The sequence below is a fragment of the Balaenoptera borealis genome (genome assembly GCF_965194805.1).
Source record: "Balaenoptera borealis genome assembly, chromosome: 1".
Classification (NCBI taxonomy): domain Eukaryota; kingdom Metazoa; phylum Chordata; class Mammalia; order Artiodactyla; family Balaenopteridae; genus Balaenoptera; species Balaenoptera borealis.
Genome location: NC_138860.1, coordinates 51,548,835 through 51,569,890, shown reverse-complemented (window position 1 = coordinate 51,569,890; position 21,056 = coordinate 51,548,835). Strand labels below are relative to the sequence as shown.

General features: G+C 37.3%; 1 protein-coding gene and 1 long non-coding RNA gene across 7 annotated transcripts in view; one reads left to right on the top strand and one right to left on the bottom strand.

Annotated features, from left to right (window-relative positions):
* The window catches only part of ABL2 (ABL proto-oncogene 2, non-receptor tyrosine kinase), a 117,441-nt gene that overhangs the window by 41,065 nt on the left and 55,320 nt on the right, over positions 1-21,056 (bottom strand). The gene's annotated exons all lie outside the window — the stretch shown is intronic.
* LOC309605384 lies at positions 7,376-20,455 on the top strand. Its single transcript, XR_014231358.1, has 2 exons — positions 7,376-8,080; positions 19,483-20,455. It is a non-coding gene; the product is annotated as an uncharacterized lncRNA (long non-coding RNA).

Below are 21,056 nucleotides of genomic sequence, written 5' to 3'. Positions count from 1 at the left end.
TAGGGACTCTTCAGTGTATATAGATATAATATGTAACAACTACAACATAAAGAGGGGAAAGAAAATTATATAACAGTAAGGTTTCCATATTTCACTTGAGGTGGTAAAATGTTGAGTCTAAGTAGAATGTGAAAAGTTCAATATGTATATTGCAATCCCTAGAGCAGCCACTAGAAAACCTATACAAAGAAATATAGCCCAAAACACAACAGATAAATTACAATGCAATACTTCCAAAAAAAAAAAGTGAACCCAAGAAAGAGCAGGAAAAGGGAAACAGGAACATAAAAAAATAAAATGGTAGACCTGAATCCACATATTTATAATTACATTAAAGGACAATGGCCTAAACACAGACATATGGCAGATATATGATCCAACTATAGGCTATCTAACAGAAACTCATTTCAAATATAATCACATAAGTAGGTTAAAAATAAAAGGATGAAAATGTATGTCCACACAAAAACGTGTACATGAACGTTCCCAGCATTATTCATAACACCCAAAAGTGGAAACAACCAAAATGTCCATCAATTAATGAATGGATAAAGTTACTCAGCAATAAAAAGGAATGAAGTACTGATACATGCTATAACATAGATGAACCTTGAAAACATTAAGCCAAGTGAGAGAAGCCACTCAAAATGAACATATATTCTGTGATTCCATTCAGATGAAATGTCTAGAATTGGTAAATCCATAGAGACAGAAAGTAGATTAGTGGTAACCTAGGACTGGGGGTGTGGGGAGGAATATGGAATGACTGCTAATGGCTACAAGGTTTCTTTGGGGGGGTTATAAAAATGTTCTAAGATCAGATTGTACTGATGGTTGATGAACTCTGTGGATATACTAAAAACCACTGAATTATACACTTTAAATGGGTGAATTTTATGATATGTGGATCTATATCTCCATAGAACATTAAAAACATTATGCTATATGAAAGAAGCCAGATTAAAAGTCTACATATTGCATGACTCCATTCATATGAAATCTCCAAAAAGAGCATATGTAGAGAAAAGGAGATTAGTGGTTACCTGGGACTGGGTTAGGAATGCTGACTGACTACAAACTAGTACAAGGGAAATTCTGAGTGATGGAAATGTTCTAACAGCTATATTGTAGTGAGGGTTGCATAACTATGTACATTTTTTAAAAATCACTGAATTGTACATCTTTCAAAATATAAGTTTTATAGAATGTAAATCATAAGTCAATGAAGTTTTTGAGCCAGTCATGAACTCTTCGCTCCTTGAAGAGGCTGCATCCCAGTTTGCCCCTGATCAGTTAGGGAGGGATTCTGCTCCATGGAAAAGGACCTCTCTCCTAAAGAGACAGAGCCTGTTGCCTCCATCACAGCTTCCCTTTGGGCTCATTTCAAGCTTGGCCGAACTGGGGAACAGAGTGGAGACTGCCCTGCATTCCCCTTTCCTCTGCCTCAATATGTCTTTATAACGTCAGCTGATGTCTTACAAAGGGCAAGGGAAGCCAGCACACACCCAGAACTCTTGCTGGTCAGAGATTCCCTAAGCGTCTGTCCTTGCCTGAGTTTCGTGTGCCTGTGTTGTGAACCTTGGAACTCTGGAGTTGGGGAGGGGGGGGGCAAGTATTGCCCTAAGAATGCTTACTGTTCTTTTATTGTTGGGATCTGTTCTTGGGTAGGGTGGCAGTTGGGGAAGCTTGACTTTGTCTTCGTCAATAAACTCTCATTTACACAAAGGAAAAGAAAAGAAAAAGAAAAAAAAGAAGTCAATAAAGTTGTTCTTTTTTTAAAATAAATTTATTTATTTATTTATTTTTGGCTGCATTGGGTCTTTGTTGCTGCCCATGGACTTTCTCTAGTTGCAGAGAGCGGGGGCTACTCTTCATTGCAGCGTGCAGGCTTCTCACTGCGGTGACTTCTCTTGTTGCGGAGCTCTGGCTCTAGGTGAGCGGGCTTCAGTAGTTGTGGCTCACGGGCTCTAGAGCGCAGGCTCAGTAATTGTGGCACACGGGCTTAGCTGATCCACAACATGTGGGATCTTCTCAGACCAGGTATCAAACCCGTGTCCCCTGCATTGACAGGTGGATTTTCAACCACTGCACCACCAGGGAAGTCCCAATAAAGTTTTTAATAAGGCATAAAAGGTGAAAAAAACAAGCAAAACCAGACTTTTGTTGTCTGAAAGATACTGTTAGGAGCATGAAAAGATAAGCTATAAATGGGAGAAAATATTTGCAAATTATATGCCTTACTCATTAATTTTCCTAGAATATGTATTTAATATCTGTTGACATATCATTTTTTCCTAATTATAGAAGCAATACTTGCCCATTTTCTAGAATCCAAAACACACAGGAAGGAAGCCAATTAAAAGCAATCAGGATCCCATCACCCAGAAATAACTACTGATAATATTTTTCATACATTTATATCCAGTCTCTTTCTTATCTTATTCTTAAATATGTTCTCTAACACATACTCTTACATCAATTTTTAGCCTTGAGATTAAAATTAACATATAATCTACCAATTCCTATAACTTAAGATTTGGAACTTGGCAATAGAAAGAATTTAGTTCATAGATTTGTTTGGGACATGTGCAAATTTGATTTATTTCATTTAGATTTTTGTTCTACATATTCAGATTCCTAAGATCCAAAATTTATAAAAGCAGTATGCTTTTTAGAAAGAAATTCAAAGCAACTTTATCAATAGGTAAGTAGTTTTTATATCTTTATAAAGCATAAACAATTTTAATTTTCAAGGATGAACAAAATTTAAAATGAAACATATGTTATAATCTATTCCTAAAGTATTTTGCCCATTTTGTGGTCAAAATATCAACTGCCCAAAAGTAAAAATAGTCCTCACGTGTTCCCAAAATCAAATAGCAAAGTTTTCAAAGTCTGAATATTTCAGAAATTTATTCTAATGAGCTTACAATTTTGATTATTTTCAAATGCCATACTTAATTATGTACTGGTTTCCATGAAAAGAGAAGTTGATGTCTCCTCGCCATTCGCAGATCTTTATTCTCCTCACAAAACTGAATTAGAATCTTGACTTTCAACTCCACCCTCAAGGAAATGGAGAACTTGCTATAATTTATTATATTCAGAGATGTTGACTGGGCCACATTTTCTCTGTCTACTGTGTTTTTCTCCTGTTTCTTTTTAGAAGGTATGGTCTTTTCATGCAACAAAAAGGTAAGATCTATAACTTGGTCCTAGCTAACTATATTTCTTCAATAGGCTTGAAGCAAAAACTCCTTCTAATAACAGAAAGTGTATCCTGCCTTGCTTAGTTCCATGTGCAGATGTCATTCTTGAAAGAGAATCCTGTTTAAAGGAGTGATACAGGGGGAACTTAGGGATTGTGCTGTCTCTAAGAGAATTCTTTAATATCATCCCCTAATAGCACCCCCTTCTCATTATTTCTCACACTATCATTTGCCCTGTTTTTGAAGGTATAGGTGTCGTGAGATAGTATTAAAATATTTGCATTTGGGAAAGAGTCACCCAGCCATTTGCAGATAAGATTATTTAAACAGATAGCTGTTTGCATTCAACAATGTGATCACTAATTTTCCTCTATACTAATCACTGTACCTTGCACGTAGTAGGCACTCAGTATTTTTTAATTAGTGTTCACAAAACTCTGCCAGCATGAGTTTTCCATGCAAATTAAAAATGACTCAAAGCAATTCTAGCTCTCTCTACACTTTGATTATAATAATAGCTACCATTTATGGAGCATGTATTATAAACCAGGCACTTCACACACTTTAATTGATATATTACAAATTATAGTATTATTAACTATAGCCCTGAAGGACAGGCTTTATTATCACCAATGTACAAATGCTCAGAAATGCTAAGTATCTTATTCAAGCTCCAGAGCTAGTTGGTGAAGCCAGGATTCAAAACCGTTAGGTCATGTATAACTCCAAAGCCCATGCTCCTTTCGCTATTCAAGGCTGCCTCAATAGAGAGTGGTACAAAAACAACTACTGGGAAATGTTTTCTTCTTACCTTCTAGAGAAGAATTTTAAGACAGCCAGACTGCCCAAGTGGAATGACCTTGATTCATCTGTCCATACACAGGATGACATTTAAGAGTCAAACCTAAGAGACTAATCAGAATGATATACATGTGCTCACCAACCAATGGGTTCCATCAAAGGAAACTGGAAACTGCTGGAATTTACTCCCAGCAGCAGAGTAATTACAAATTTTTCCAGAGTTAAGGCACAATGACTCAAAAGAGTTTTAAAAATTTGTGTAGGTCATGCCCGAACTCAGAATGCATCCAGAAATATAACCTTTCTTTAACTGACAACTTTCATCTCTTCTTTGAAGAATCTTATTTAGACCAAAACAAAATACTGTGTCTTTACTTTTGATTTGTCCTCAAATATGAAAGAATGAGCTGAACAAAAGGCTTCCCTTAATGTACGGCTCATCTCACAAACATCTCAAACAAAAAAAATACTGTATATGTGAGCATTCGTTAGGAAATATTTCTTATAGTTCTAAAGGTCCTCTAACCTTACCCTCTAGGACACCTGTCACTGCCCTGCAGATAACTTAGTAACATAATCCTTTCATGTGATTTTAAAAATCAAAAAAGCTGGTCTTTCCTGTTTCCAACTGGTGGAGCTAGTTTTCCAATGTCTATGAAGAGGCATGTGTATGTGTATATACTACACTCTCTATACTTGGGTCCTGGCTGCAAGCTATTTCCTGCTGGCTGAATTCAGATATTTCCAATGGCCTTAACTGAAAGAAACAAAGACCTGATTCATTACCCTTATTTCAGCAGCAATGGCTGTCCAAAGCAATAGAACCCTCCCTACAGCACGAGTGTTAGAGGTAAGAAGAAAAAAAAACATACTTCAAATTACAAAATTCTTTTGGTTTAGGGCTCAAAATAATATATATATATTTGTTCAAATAATCTATAAAAACATGCTCAGGATTCAATCCATATGATTTCATTGCTAAACTCTGTACTTCTCTCCAGCTTAAAACAAGACTACCAGTGAAATTACGAAATTACTGAAAAATTTTAAAGATACATCTTAGTTAATAAAGCTCTCAAAGTTATTTTTACTAAAAGATCTGTCTGAGAATACACAGTACTATAAGTACTACATAAATACTATGTATTATGTAACTGTGTACTATGACTCAAAGTTCACTATTATCACTCGGTTAATTTATGATGTGGGGTAAAATCATACAGGGCAGCAAAAAAACTCTGCTTTAACACCACCACCACTGCCAATAATGTCTTTCCAGGTCACTAGTTCAAATATCCAGGTGAGAGTTGTAGGTGAAAAGGGAAGAAAGGGGAGGAAAAGAAGGGAGGAGGGAGGAAAGGAGGAAAAAAGAATACTTTAGAGGTATCCAAAAGATAAAAATACAGAATCCTTAAGAGCAGGAGCTAGTAGAATTTCTTCACCAGGACAGCTGGGCCCAGATCAAGAGAGTAGTGGCTTTGTGCATTTAAATTAACCCAAAAGTGTTACTAATTTCAATTTCCCTTTTCAGTTTTGCTATATTTCCACTGATTCTATCTTGATGATGGAAGGGCAGAATACTGTGCTCACTAGTAACATTTACAGGACAGACTGAGGAAGAATGTAAATCAGGTATCAAAACTCTTCCTAAATGCTAAGCCAGACTGTGAGGAAAAGAAATAAGGGACAGGGAAGAATAAGTTAAGAGGTTGAAAAAAGCAATGTTATATTAACCCCACAGGAGCAAAACTTAAATTCTGGACTTTTGAGCACCATATCATTTAGGAGCAATTTAGAAGACAGAGAATGGGAGAAAATTAACATCTAACAGTTGCTGAGTACTTGCTGACTTAAGCCAAGCACTTATATCTATTACCACTAATCCTCATCTGAACAATGACAGAAATATATTATCCCTTTTCTCAGATAAACAGACCACATAATGCAAACTATATGTATTTTTTATTTTAATTTATGACTATAACCAGAGAGACAATTTTGGAGTAAGATTTGAAATTCTGCCTTTAACATTTATAAGCCTTGAAATTGTGGGCACTTAATAACTCTGAAAACATAAATAAATAAATAAATAAGACAATAAAAATAAATAAATAACTCTGAAAACAAATAAACCCACCCTATTTACAGCATGGTACAACAGAACCATGATAGTATTACAAAATCATATGCATTTTATTAAATATCCTCCTATGCCAAGGATCACATGCCCTGAACTGCCAAAACCAGAATGTTTTATGGACCTCCACAATCACCTGATTGTTTGGCTTTCTGCACTTATGCAGTAAAACTGACCTCTGACCTAAGGTGGAAATGAGTGAGTAAGACAAGGTCTTTTCCATGATGAGGGAGGAGAAAAGAAAAGATAAAGCCAGAAAAAGATACCACAAGAAAACTACAGATCAATACATCTTATAAATACAGATGCAGAAATCCCCAATAAATTACTAGCCAACCAAATGCAGGAGCATATTAAAAGGACTATACACCATACCAAGTGGGAATTATCCCAGGAATGTAAGGTTGATTTGACACACAAAAATCAATCAATGCGGGACTTCCCTAGTGGTGCAGTGTTTAAGAATCCACCTGCCAATGCAGGGGACACGAGTTCGAGCCCTGGTCCACAAAGATCCCACATGCCATGGAGCAACTAAGCCCGTGTGCCACAACCACTGAGCCTGCACTCTAGAGCCCGCGAGCCACAACTACTGAAGCACGCGTGCCTAGCCTAGAGCCCATGCTCCACAAGAGAAGCCACCACAATGAGAAGCCCGCACACCACAACGAAGAGTAGCCCCCACTCGCGCAATTAGAGACGGCCTGCACACAGCAACAAAGACCCTACGCAGCCAAAAATAAATAAATACATAAATTTTTAAAAATTCAATCAATGCAATACACCAAGTTAATAGACTAAAGGGAAAAAAACATATGATCATCTCAAAATAACTCCTATTATTACGTGGGAAAATTTTTCTAAAGCATTCCTATTTAGATATATAATTTCTAGCTTTTAAAAAGAGATGTTTTAGGGACTTCCCTTGTGGTCCAGTGGTTAAGAATCCGCCTTCCAATGCAGGGGACACAGGTTTGATCCCTGGTCGGGGAACTAAGATCCAACGTGCCGCAGGGCAACTAAGCCCACACGCCACAACTAGAGAAGCCCGTGCACCACAACCAGAGAAGCCTGTGCGCCGCAACAAAGAGCCCATGCGCTGCAAGCAACACACTGAAGACCCAGCACAGCCAAAATAAAAAAAAAAAAGACAATTGTTATTAAAAAAATAAAAAGAGGCATTTTGAAGTCATGCTTTGCAGAATTCTTTCTAGTTGTGTTTAACAAGAATATATGATAATACCATGACTGATTTAATGAGTACCTAACACATGTGAAGTGTTAAGCACATGAAATTTGATTTAATTAAAACTGCCCTTCAAGACAGCTGTTATGAGTATAAATAGGCAGTAGAGCATAGTAGTTAAGAGCATAGACTCTGAAGCCAGATTCCCTGTGTCTGAATCCTAGTTCTACACTTAGTAACTGTGTGACCTTCATCAAGTTAACATTTCTGTGCCTCAGTTTCCACAACCAAAAATGGACAGTATGATAGTACCTACTCTTAGAGAAGAGGCATAAGAATTAAATGTTATTGTATGTAAAGATGTTAAAACAGTGTCTGATACAAAATAAGAGCTGTATAAAGAGTTAGTTATTTGGTTGGTGAAGATGAAAAGGCTAATTAGAAGGAATGTACACCAAGCCCTATCTTCAGACCTTAGCAATGAAGTTTCTGCCTTTTCTATCAGACTGTAGTGGATGATCAGATGAAAGCTGGTTTCATCCAACTTTAACGTGGGTAAGATGCATACTCTAAGGACAGATAATCTCTTTAATCTGGAATCCTTAGAACATGATGTCCAAGATCAATTAATTTTCCAGTTCACAGAGGGGATCTGTGCTAACTCTTTTCTTCTTACAACTAAGGTAACAGACGGTGTAACAGTCACAGAGCACATGAAGACTTTCACATCTTGCTGGTGAAGGAGTGGTAAGTAGTCCTAGACAAGATAGTGCCTCAAATGTACTGACAGATTGTTTCATAAATTATCAGCAACAGCTGTTTATGATGGGATTTCTGGTTCAGGTGATTTCTTGATTTTCTGCCTATGGATTTAAGAGATTAATCTATTTAAGAAAAAGGCTAGACTTCCTGCTAACATCTGGAAGAAGGCAAGGATGCCCACTCTCACCACTTCTATTCAATGTAGTATTGGTAGTCCTAGCCACAGCAATCAGACAAGAAATAAAAAGTATCCAGATTGGAAGGAAAGAGGTAGAATTGTCACTATATGCAGATGACATGATACTATATATAGAAAACCCTAAAGACTCCACACAAAAACTACTACAACTGATAAACGAATTCAGCAAGGTAGCAGGGTACAAGATTAACATACGGAAATCAGTTGCATTTCCTTACACTCACAGTGAAATATCAGAAAGAAAAAGTAAAAACACAATCCCTTTTAAAATCACATCAAAAAAATTAAATACCCAGGAATAAACCCGACCAAGGTGGTGAAAGACTTATATGTTGAGAAATATAAAACACTGATAGGGGCTTCCCTGGTGGCACAGTGGTTGAGAGTCTGCCTGCCAATGCGGGGGACACGGGTTCGAGCCCTGGTCTGGGAAGATCCCACATGCCACGGAGCAACTGGGCCCGTGAGCCACAACTACTGAGCCTGCGCGTCTGGAGCCTGTGCTCCGCAACAAGAGAGGTCGCGATAGTGAGAGGCCCGCGCACCGCGATGAAGAGTGGCCCCCGCTTGCTGCAACTGGAGAAAGCCCTCGCGCAGAAACTAAGACCCAACACAGCCAAAAATATATATAAATAAATTAATTAATTTAAAAAAAAAAAAAAACACTGATAAAGGAAAATGAAGATGATTCAAAGAAATGGAAAGATATCCCATGCTCTTAGATTGTAAGAATTAATATTGTTAAAATGGCCATACTATCCAAAGCAATCTATAGATTTAATGCGATCCCTATCAACTTGCCCATGACATTTTTCACAGAACTAGGACAAATAATACTAAAATTTACATGGAACCACAAAAGACCCAGAATTGCCAAAGCAATCCTGAGGAAAAAGAACAAACCTGAAGGCATAACCCTCCCAGACTTCAGACAATACTACAAAGCTACAGTAATCAAAACAGCATGATACTGGCACAAAAACAGACACATGGATCAACGGAACAGAATAGAGAGCCCAGAAATAAACCCACACACCTATGGTCAATTAATCTTTGACAAAGGAGGCAAGAATATACAATGGAGAAAAGATGGTCTCTTCAGCAAGTGGTGTTGGGAAAACTGAACAGGCACATGTAAATCAGTGAAGCTAGAACTCTCACTCACACCATACACAAAAATAAACTCAAAATGGCTTGAAGACTTAAATATAAGACATGACACCATAAAACTCACAGAACATAGGTAAACGTTATCTGACATAAATCATAGTGATGTTTCATAGGTCAGTCTCCCAAGGCAAGAGAAGTAAAAGCAAAAATAAACCAATGGGACCCAATCAAATTTATAAGCTTTTGCACAGCAAAAGGAAACCATAAACAAAACAAAAAGACAACCTATGCACTGGGAGAAAATATTTGCAAACAATGCAACCGACAAGGGATTAATTTCCAAAATACACAAACAGCTCATATAGCTCAATACCAATAAACAAACAACCCGGGACTTCCCTGGTGGTCCAGTGGTTAAGAATCTGCCTTCCAATGCAGGGGACGCGGGTTCGTTCCCTGGTCAGGGAACTAAGATACCAAATGCCGCCGGGCAACTAAGCCTACACACCACAACTACTGAGCTTGAGTGCTCTAGAGCCCGTGTGCCACAACAAGAGAGCCCGTGTGCCACAACTACTGAGCCTGTGCACTCTGGGGCCCATGCACCACAACTAAGGAGAAGCCCACGTGCCTCAACAAAGAGCCCGCCCAGCACAACGAGGGATCCCACATGACACAACTAAGACCCAATGCAGCCAAATAAGTAAAAAAAACAAATAAATATTTTAAAAAAACAATCAAAAGATGGGCAGAAGATCTAAATAGATATTCTCCAAAGAAGACATACTGATGGCCAATAGGCACATAAAAAGTTGCTCAACATTGCTGATTATTAGAGAAATGCAAATGAAAACTACAATGAGGTATCACCTCACACCAGTCAGAATGGCCATCATTAAAAGTCTACAACTAATAAATGCTGGAGAGGGTGTGGAGAAAAGGGAACCCTCCTACAATGGTGGTGTGAATGTAAAGTGGTGTAGCCACTATGGAGAACAGTATGGAGGTTCCTTAAAAAACTAAAAATTGAGCTACCACATGATCTAGCAATGCCACTCCTGGGCATATATCTGGAGAAGACTCTAATTCCAAAAGATGCAGGCACCCCAATGTTCACAGCAGCAATATTTACAACCGCCAAGACATGGAAGCAACCTAACTGTCCATCAACAGATGAATGGATAAAGAAGATGTGGTATATATATATATATATATAGATATAATGGAATATTACTCAGCCATAAAAAAGTGAAATAATGCCATTTGCAGCAATATGGATGGACCTAGAGATTATCATACTAAGTGAAGTCAGACAGAGAAAGACAAATACCATATGATATCACATGTCGAATCTAAAAAATTGATACACATGAACTTATTTACAAAATAGAAACAGCTTTAGAAAACTAAGTTATAGTTACCAACAGGGAAAGCAGGAGAAGATACATTAGGAGCATGGGATTAACAGATACACACTACTATATATAAAATAGATAAACAACAAAGTTCTATTGTATAGCATACAGAACTATATTCAATATCTTGTAATAACCTATAATGGAAAAGAATCTAAAAAGAATATATATGAATATATAGATATACACACACACGTGTATGTACATATATATACAAAAAACAGAATCACTTTGATGTATACCAGAAATTAACACAACATTGTAAATCAACTATACTTCAATAAAAAAGAAAGAGGCTGGAGAATATGGTGGGAACTCTGCCTATCCCTTCAAAATTTGCCATTTTGGGTTGTTTTTCTGAATATCATTACCTTGCAGCCTTCCTGGAATTCTGATTAAAAACCATGGGTAGCTACACTTTCTTATACTTGGCTAACATAGAATTATATTAATCTCTCAAATAACCTGAACTGGATTAGTGTAATGTGTTTAAATATAAGCTTCTCTGAAGCTGCTTGTATTGATACAGAATCATTTTTTTATACAACTACTCTATCTTCTGCACCATTCCTACCTATCAAAACACTGTTTAATGGAGCTGGAGGAAATCAGGCTCCTTGACTTCAGACTATACTACAAAGCTACAGTAATCAAGACAGTATGGTACTGGCATAAAAACAGAAATATAGATCAATGGAACAGGATAGAAAGCCCAGAGATAAACCCACGCACATATGGTCAACTTATCTTTGATAAAGGAGGCAAGAATATACAATGGAGAAAAGACAGCCTCCTCAGTAAGTGGTGCTGGGAAAACTGGACAGCTACATGTAAAAGAATGAAATTAGAACACTCCCTAACACCACACACAAAAATAAACTCAAAATGGATTAAAGACCTAAATGTAAGGCCAGACACTATCAAACTCTTAGAGAAAAACATAGGCAGAACACTCTATGACATAAATCACAGCAAGATCCTTTTTGACCCACCTCCTAGAGAAATGGAAATAAAAACAAAAATAAACAAATGGGACCTAATGAAACTTAAAAGCTTTTGCACAGCAAAGGAAACCATAAACAAGACGAAAAGACAACCCTCAGAATGGGAGAAAATATTTGCAAAATGAAGCAACTGACAAAGGACCAATCTCCAAAATTTACAAGCAGCTCATGCAGCTCAGTATCCAAAAAACAAACAACTCGATCAAAAAATGGGCAGAAGACCTAAATAGACATTTCTCCTAAGATATACAGATTGCCAACAAACACATGAAAGAATGCTCAACATCACTAATCATTAGAGAAATGCAAATCACAACTACAATGAGGTATCACCTCACACCAGTCAGAATGGCCATCATCAAAAAATCTATAAACAATAAATGCTGGAGAGGGTGTGGAGAAAAGGGAACCCTCTTGCACTGTTGATGGGAATGTAAATTGATACAGCCACTATAGAGAACAGTATGGAGGTTCCTTAAAAAACTAAAAATAGAACTACCATACGACCCAGAAATCCCACTACTGGGCATATACCTTGAGAAACCCATAATTCTAAAAGAGTCATGTACCACAATGTTCATTGCAGCTCTATTTACAATCATCAGGGCATGGAAGCAACCTGTGTCCATTGACAGATGAATGGATAAAGAAGATGTGACACATATATACAATGGAATATTACTCAGCCATAAAAAGAAACAAAATTGACTTATTTGTAGTGAGGTGGATGGACCTAGAGACTGTCATACAGAGTGAAGTAAGTCAGAAAGAGAAAAACAAATACCGTATGCTAACATATATATATGGAATCTAAAGAAAAAAAATGGTTCTTAAGAACCTAGGGGCAGGACAGGAATAAAGACGCAGATGTAGAGAATGGACTTGAGGACACGGGGAGGGGGAAGGGTAAGCTGGGACGAAATGAGAGAGTGGCATGGACTTATATATACTACCAAAATAGCTAGGTAGTGGGAAGCAGCCGCATAGCACAGGGAGATCAACTCGGTGCTTTGTGACCACCTAGAGGGGTGGGATAAGGAGGGTGGGAGGGAGACGCAAGACGGAGGAGATGTGGGGATATATGTATATGTATAGCTGATTCACTTTGTTATAAAGCAGAAACTAGTACACCATTGTAAAGCAATTATACTCCAATAGAGATGTTAAAAATTTTTTTAAAAAACACTGTTTAAGGGACATCCCTGGTGGTCCAGTGGGTAAGACTCCACATTCTCAATGCAGGGGGTCAGGGTTCAATCCCTGGTCAGGGAACTAGATCCCACATGCATGCCGCAACTAAGAGCCCACATGCCACAACTAAGAAGCCCGCATATGGCAACTAAAGATCCCACGTGCCGCAACTAAGACCTGGCGCAGCCAAAATAAATAAATAAATATATTTTTTAGAATAAAATAAAGAGGTCGTATGGTTTAAAAATGAAATATTGCTTTGTTTACTGTCTTTCTAGACATAAAAAAAATAAAATAAAATAAAATTCAACTTAATAAAACACTATTTAAATTGAATACCAACCTTTTGGAACATGTATAAATATATATCTAATTATCATATTAGTATGTATCTAATTAGTGCACATCTATCTATCTAATTCTCATAATAATCCTGTCAGGTAAATAACTTATCCAAGATCATACAGATTTGCTCCAATTTCCTTCACCTTCCTTACATGTTATACTTTATGATAAAAATTCACCTTTGAAAGATAATACTGAAACATAAGTGTTTTTAAAATACTTAAATTATTAATAAAATAGTATGTACCTTTTATGACAATTTACAATTTTTTAAATGGAATCATTTAATTCTGAGTTTCTCAGCCATGACACTACTGACATTTGGGCCAGATAATTCTGTTTTGGGGAGGTGTCCTGTGCATTGTAGGATGTTTAGCAGCATCCCTAGCTTCTACCCACTAAATGCCAATAGCACCCCATCCCAGCTGTGAAAACCAAAAATGCCTCAAAAGGTTGTCAAATGTCCCTTGGATGGCAAATTGCCCCACTGTTAATCTTTATAACAATCCTACAATATATAGGGCTTTGACAAAAATCCTAACTGAGTGGTACTCAAGCCCAAGTTTTCAGACTTTGAATCCAGTGCTCTTCCCTCTGCAGCATTTCTGCTCTACCTTATATGCTCCCAACCCGTAATCCAAGGAAAATATGTGATAGTGTGACCTTGCTTACAAATATGTACAAATGAAACGGTCATAAAACATTTTTACTACATGTGACGCATTCTTATGTTCCCTTTTCTTTTCCTCTCTACCATCTCAACTGCTAGTGTGGCTCCCCACTGGACTGATTTCACAACCCATAATTGGAAAACTACTGTCTAAGGCAATAAAACGAGTCAATCTGTTGTATGAGTATTCTAATGTGTTTTATAAAGTTTTTCAACATCAGTAGATAGTACAAAAAGACATTCTGGTTAATCCTAGTCAGACCTAGGTGATCTGAATCTTCTCTTCTCAGTTGTTGTTCCTCTGCTAACAAAACCCCAGACTGAGTGATTTCCTAGAGTGGGTTCTTCAGCCTTAGCACACACAAGAATTACCTGAAGAACCTGTTGGAAAACACAGGTTTTCCTCTGAGAAAACACTCTGAGTTTCTGATTCAGTTGGCCTAGGGTGGGACCTGAGAATCTGCATTTCTACTATCACCCAGAGGTGAAATTGATGGTACTGGTATAGGAATCAAACGTTCAAACTACTGCCTAAAACTGCCTTAGAAATGGAATAAATGAGTCATAAAAAGAGATTAAAAAAAAAAAAAAAAAGTCGGGGAGGGTGGGAGGGAGGGAGATGCAAGAGGGAAGAGAAATGGGAACATATTGTATATGTATAACTGATTCACTTTGTTATAAAGCAGAAGCTAACACACCATTGTAAGGCAATTATACTTCAATAAAGATGTTTAAAAAAAAAAAAAGCATATGATTCTTTAAATGCTTGTTTCAAGACTTAAAACTAAATGAAATCATGTATCTATATATTTAACAAATAATGAGTGCTTATCATGTGCCACACTATTTGGGGTAACATACTAATAAGTCATTATTTCCCAAAGTATGTTCCATGAAAGTAGATTGAGTAGATGTCACAGGACAATACTGAATAAAACAAGTCTTACAACAAAGAAATGTCTAACTTATTAGAGTCATTAATATACTCATGTTTATAGCAGCCATCCAAAAGGCAGCTACAGCATGTAGCATATCTCAGATTTCTTTTCTCAGTCTGCTATTTTTGAGCATCTCAAAAAACTAGTATTCCGTTGTACAGCAGAAACTAACACAACATTGTAAAGCAATTATACTCCAATAAAGATATTAAAAAACAAACAAACAACTAGTATTCCAGGGAAGGCACTCTGAAATATGAACTGAGGGGATGAGAAAGGTTTGGACACACCTTTATGTCAAGCACTTCATACACATGAATTAAAATTATCTAATTTTTATAATAATCTTATCAGGTAAATAATGTAGCCAAAATCACAGGATGACTTACAGAGTAACCCACTTTTTTTTTAATTAATTAATTTATTTATTTATTTGGCTGCGTTGGGTCTTAGTTTCAGCATGCAGGATCTTTGTTGCGGCACGTGGGATCTTTTGTTGTGGCGAGCGGGCTCTTTGTTGCAGCGCACGGGCATCTCTCTAGTTGTGGCACACGGGCTCCAGAGCGTGCGGGCTCAGCAGTTGTGGCACGCGGGCTCTCTAGTTGTGGCACGCGGGCTTAGTTGCCCCGCTGCATGTAGGATCTTAGTTCCCCAAGCAGGGTTCGAACCCACGTCCCCTGTGTTGGAAGGCAGATTCTTAACCACTGGACCACCAGGGAAGTCCCTAGAGTAACCCACTTTTAAAACCTGGCTGCTGGTCTTTCTCTGAAGTCCTGTGACACTCTTTTAATAAGAAAAGTGATAAGAACAAGAAACATTACTTACTCATGATTTACAAAGGCCAAACAAAAATGGGTTAAGACACTAAGAAAACAACACATTAAAAAAAAACATGGCAAATGACTTGAACAGACACTTCACTGAAGAGGTTATATAAATGGTGAATAAGCATATGAAAAGATGTTGAACATCAGCAGCCACTAAGAAAATGCAAATTAAAACCACAATGATACCACTACATGCCTATTAGAATGGCTAATATGAAAAACACTGACAATACCAAGTGCTGAGGATGCTGACCAACTGGAACTCTCAAACACTGCTAGGGATAATGCAAAGTGATACAACCACTCTGAAAAACAGCCTGGCTGTTTCTTATAAAGTAAAACAAACACTTACCATATGACTCAGCAATTCCACTCACAGGTATTTACCCTGGTGAAATGAAAACTTGTATTCACAAAAACCTGTACAGAAACATTTATGGCAGCTCTAGTCATAACTGCCCCAAACAGGAAATAACCTAAATGTCCTTCAACAGATTTACAAATAAATTGTGGTATATCCACTACCCAGCAATAAAAAAGGAATGACCTATTGATATACACAACAACTTGAATCTCAAAGGCATTTTGCTAAATTTACAATAGAAGCCAGTCTCACAAGCACATTGTATGCTTCTATTTATATGCCATTCTTAAAGAGACAAAACTACAGTTCACCCTTGAACAACATGGGTTTGAACTGTGCAAGTTCACTTATACATAAGTTTTCCCTAAATACATACTACAGTGCTACAACAAACTGTGGTTGGTTGAATCCATGAATGTGGAACCGTAGATACCAGGGCCAACTGTGAAGTTATATCCAGATTTTCCACTGCTCAGAGGGCTGACACCCCTAACCCCCACGTTATTCAAGGGTCAATTGTGTAGTGACAGTGAACAGACCAGTGGTTGCCAGGGGTTAGGGGTAGAAGAAAGATGTGACTACGAAGGGATTGCACATGAAAGTTTTTTGGAATGATGTAACTGCTCTGATTATGGGATTACACAGATCTGCATGGGTTAAAATCCAAAGAACTGTAAAACAAACAGAAAAATCAATTTTACTGTATGATAATTTTAAAAATAAAGAGGAAAAAAGGCAAAAAATGGGGCTGAAAGTACATTTTCACACCAGTTACATGAAAATAATAAAAAGTCATGCCATAAATGTCATATCACAGAACACTAAATTTTAGTAATACCTACAGATGAGAATTTACAGCTTAACTTGACAATCTAAAATTTCCACGCTTATTTTAGATATAAATACCCTTCTGTTCAGAATTGTGACAAAAGTTTAGAGGAAAGTAATAGCCCTCCTAAACACATAAAATGTGTGGAATTCAGCATTCCAAGATCTTTGCATCTTAGCAGAAACACATCATTGCCTACGTTGTTTAGGCAAAAGATAATGAAATATCTAAGGGATGAAAGGAATGTGCCAATCCTCTTTCCCTCATGGAATTCTCAAAGTCAATGTAACTAGCACCTGGTACAATGACTTCAATGCAAGCTCAGAGCTGACATTCCTAGGAAGGGACTCACAAATAAACCTAGATCATTCCTAAAGATCTACAATACAATCCTCTGTAATCCAAGCAGTCAGCTGTTTCACTGAGACTAGGGAAGCATGCAACAACTGCTTACATATACTCACATACACATTCACACACACATTTCTGCATGGAATGTATATGATGTGTCTGTGCCCATAAAGAAACAATATAACTCAATCCATAGGAAATTCTAAAATGCCTAACTCTCAGTATTAATTCATCAATTTATTAACTATTCAAATATTTATCAAACATCCACTTTGTACCAAACACTATAACAAGCACTTGGGATATAACTGTAAACTGGAAAGATGAAATCTGGCCCTCATCCATCACCTCCAATTTAAAGACATACAAGTCATTTTTATATCAACCATCTGAAGTAAAGTGAGATCAATGACAGCAAACTGCATAGCACATGATGGAAACTGAAAAAAACTTAGTATGGCCCCAGGATTTCTGTTTGTTCTTTGTGCGGAGGCAGGTATGTGCATGAAATGAAGTGCTAAGAAAATTAAAGTAGGAGAGGTAAGCAAGGACCAAATCTTGGAGAACCTTGAATGCCACACCAAGAATTTCAGATTTATCTTGTTGGCAATTAGAAGCCATTAATAGCAGTAACAATTTCAATAGTTTTTCTTTCAGACAAATATGTATTTTGAATATTCTGGATTGTGGAGGAGGGGACAAATAGTTAAACCAAGGAAATAGAAAATACACACAATACACACTACGTCACTGAGCTAATAGTTAAATAGTATTTCTCTTTGCCTCAATAGAACAACATATTCACTTATTAACTCTTTTCCCAAGGAATTAAAATGAAGAACATCCTGCATAATATTAATAATTGACATTTGTATTAAACTTTACTATTTACAAATAGTAAATAAATAGTAAAATCATTTTTAACAGATATTGCTAACATTCACCCCATTTTATAAAATTAAAGATTGAGGACATATGTTAATTGAAAAACTGCCCTTGTTCTAACGTTCAAATTACATATAAATGAGAGAATGTGACCAATGTACTCGCTGGCTAAAAACAGATCAAATTAGTTCTCTGTGGCTCAACAATACCTCTTTCTGGCCCTAATTCCACAACCTTAGTTTAGGCCACCTTCATTCTTCACCTGGGTTTTTGCAATGGTCGGTCTCCTCACTGGTCTCTCAGCCTCTGGTCTTATCTAACATCAATCTAATATGCATCAACAGCCAAAGATGATTTTTTTCTTCTAGCTCACAGGAAAATCTGATTACATCACTACTCTGTTTAAAACCTTCCAATGATTTCCCCACTGCATTCAAGTTAAAGTCTAATCTCCCTCACATGGCATAAAAGGTTCTTTTGCAGGGACCTCGGCCTTACTCTCCTACCCATTCTCCTTTTGGTAAACACCTGGCCTCTCATCTTATGCTTTGCACATACTCAATAATTCCCCAAACCCTCTTTTTTTTTTAGCAAATATTGTTCCCTCACCCCCAAATACTTTGTGTCCCACTGCCCCTACCTGGATTTTTCCTGGCTAACTCCTACTGCTTCAGATCTCAATTTAGGTATCTCATTCTAGTAAATAATATCCATGGACATGAGAGAAAGCATCTCATTAAAAGATGCACAAAATAGGTTGGACTCTTGTTCCCAGTTTTTCAGTTCCTCCCTGTTAAAGAATTATACATCCAAATCTTTGGCCAGAAGACTCTGCAGTTACCTACCACTAGAATAGAGAAAGTATGTTTCCTGGCCTCACTGATGTTGGGCGTGGTCGTATGACTTTCTCTGCCCAACAGTGTGGGCAGTATGCCAATTTTGGTTTTGTTTTGTTTTTTAGTATTTATTTATTTATTTTGGTTGCGCCGGGTCTTAGTTGCAGCACGCAGGATCTTTGTTGTGGCATATGGGATCTTGCGGCGGGCAGACTTCTTAGTTGCGCCATGTGAACTCTTAGTTGTGACATGCATGCAGGATCTAGTTCCCCGACCAGGGATCGAACCCAGGCCCCCTTCACTGGGAACGCAGAGTACTACCCACTGGACCACCAGGGAAGTCCCCCGACTTTGAATTAGAGCCTTAACAGCTTTCATGTGTGTTTGTTTCTCACCCTTCTTGTGTTTCCACTTTCTCCACAGGAAGATTATGAGAGATGCAGAGCAGACCTATGAGCTTGGGAGTCAAATCCAGCTGAATCCAGTCAAACTCAGCTGAGAGCAACCAAAACCCAGCTGACCCAGAGACTCATGAGGGAGAGGGAAAAAACGTTGTTTTAAACCACTGGAAATTTCAGATTATTTACTACATAGCATTTTTTTTGCAGCAATAGCTGATATAATGCATTTCCAATAAAATCTTACTTTTAACTATCAAAAATATATTCCTATTGTTTTGATTATGTACTAACAGGTTTAAATACTAAATCAATCATAAAATTTTTAAACACAGAGAAACTAAAAAATATCCAATTTCAATTTATATACCTATCTTAGGTGCAGAGAACTATGATATGGTATTTGGGGAGTCAATATAATGCAACATTAGGATAAAATTCTATGAGGGAAGTAGGACAGAAATACAAATCCAAAGAAAACAAGAATAATTTACAACTTTCAGCTGTTAAATGGTAATGGTAAGTGATAAATCACTGCGGTATTTAGATTCCTGGATACTTTTTCTTTTAAAATGATGTAAGAGCTTTATTTTAAAATATCATTATTTATAACATATCAAAAATTATATAATTCACGATTATTTAAACTTATGATGAAAAAAGTTTTTAGATGTCACCAAAAATGTGCAAGAGAGTACACATCTATTTTCTTTCTTTTGGTGTACAGTTCTATGAATTTAATACATGTATAGATTCATGTAATCACCACCTGTTTGTACAAGATACAGAATAGGTACATACATCTCCCTCAGGCTACCCCTTTACAGTTACATCCTCTTCTAACCTAGATCTTCCAGAAGTCCTTTTAGGAAATACGTGAACAAAAAAGTATGAAAAACACTGCTGTATGACACTAACTAGCATGACTTACTTGTCCAGTTACTGAGGCTTCAAATTTTTAGCCAAATTCCAGTTCATTTAGTAATATTAATAATGCCGGGCTTCCCTGGTGGCGCAGTGGTTGAGAATCTGCCTGCCAATGCAGGGCACACGGGTTCGGGCCCTGGTCTGGGAAGATCCCACATGCCGCGGAGCAACTGGGCCCGTGAGCCACAATAACTGAGCCTGCGCGTCTGGAGCCTGTGCTCCGCAACAAGAGAGGCCGCGATAGTGAGAGGCCCGCGCACCGCGATGAAGAGTGGCCCCCGCTCGCCACAACTAGAGAAAGCCCTTGCACAGAAACGAAGACCCAACACAGCCATAAATAAATAAATAAAATAAAATAAATAAAAATTTAAAAAAAATAATAATAATGCCAAAAATATCCAATAAGTAGTGGTAAAATCTACTCTGGGGGCCAAATAATATATTCAAGTCAGTCAAAACTGAGTTGGTTAATATACTTACTGACTCAGAGTTCATTACAGTCAAAACGTAAGTTTCTCCACAATACTCACAGAGGATGATATAGATGAACTTAATCTGGAAACTATTCTTATCTTTAAACAGGTTTGCTTGGTTATACTGATTAAGTATTAAAAGACCTCTCTGAGTTAGAATTTCCTCCCATTTTCTGCTTGCCTTAATTTTTCAGAAAGT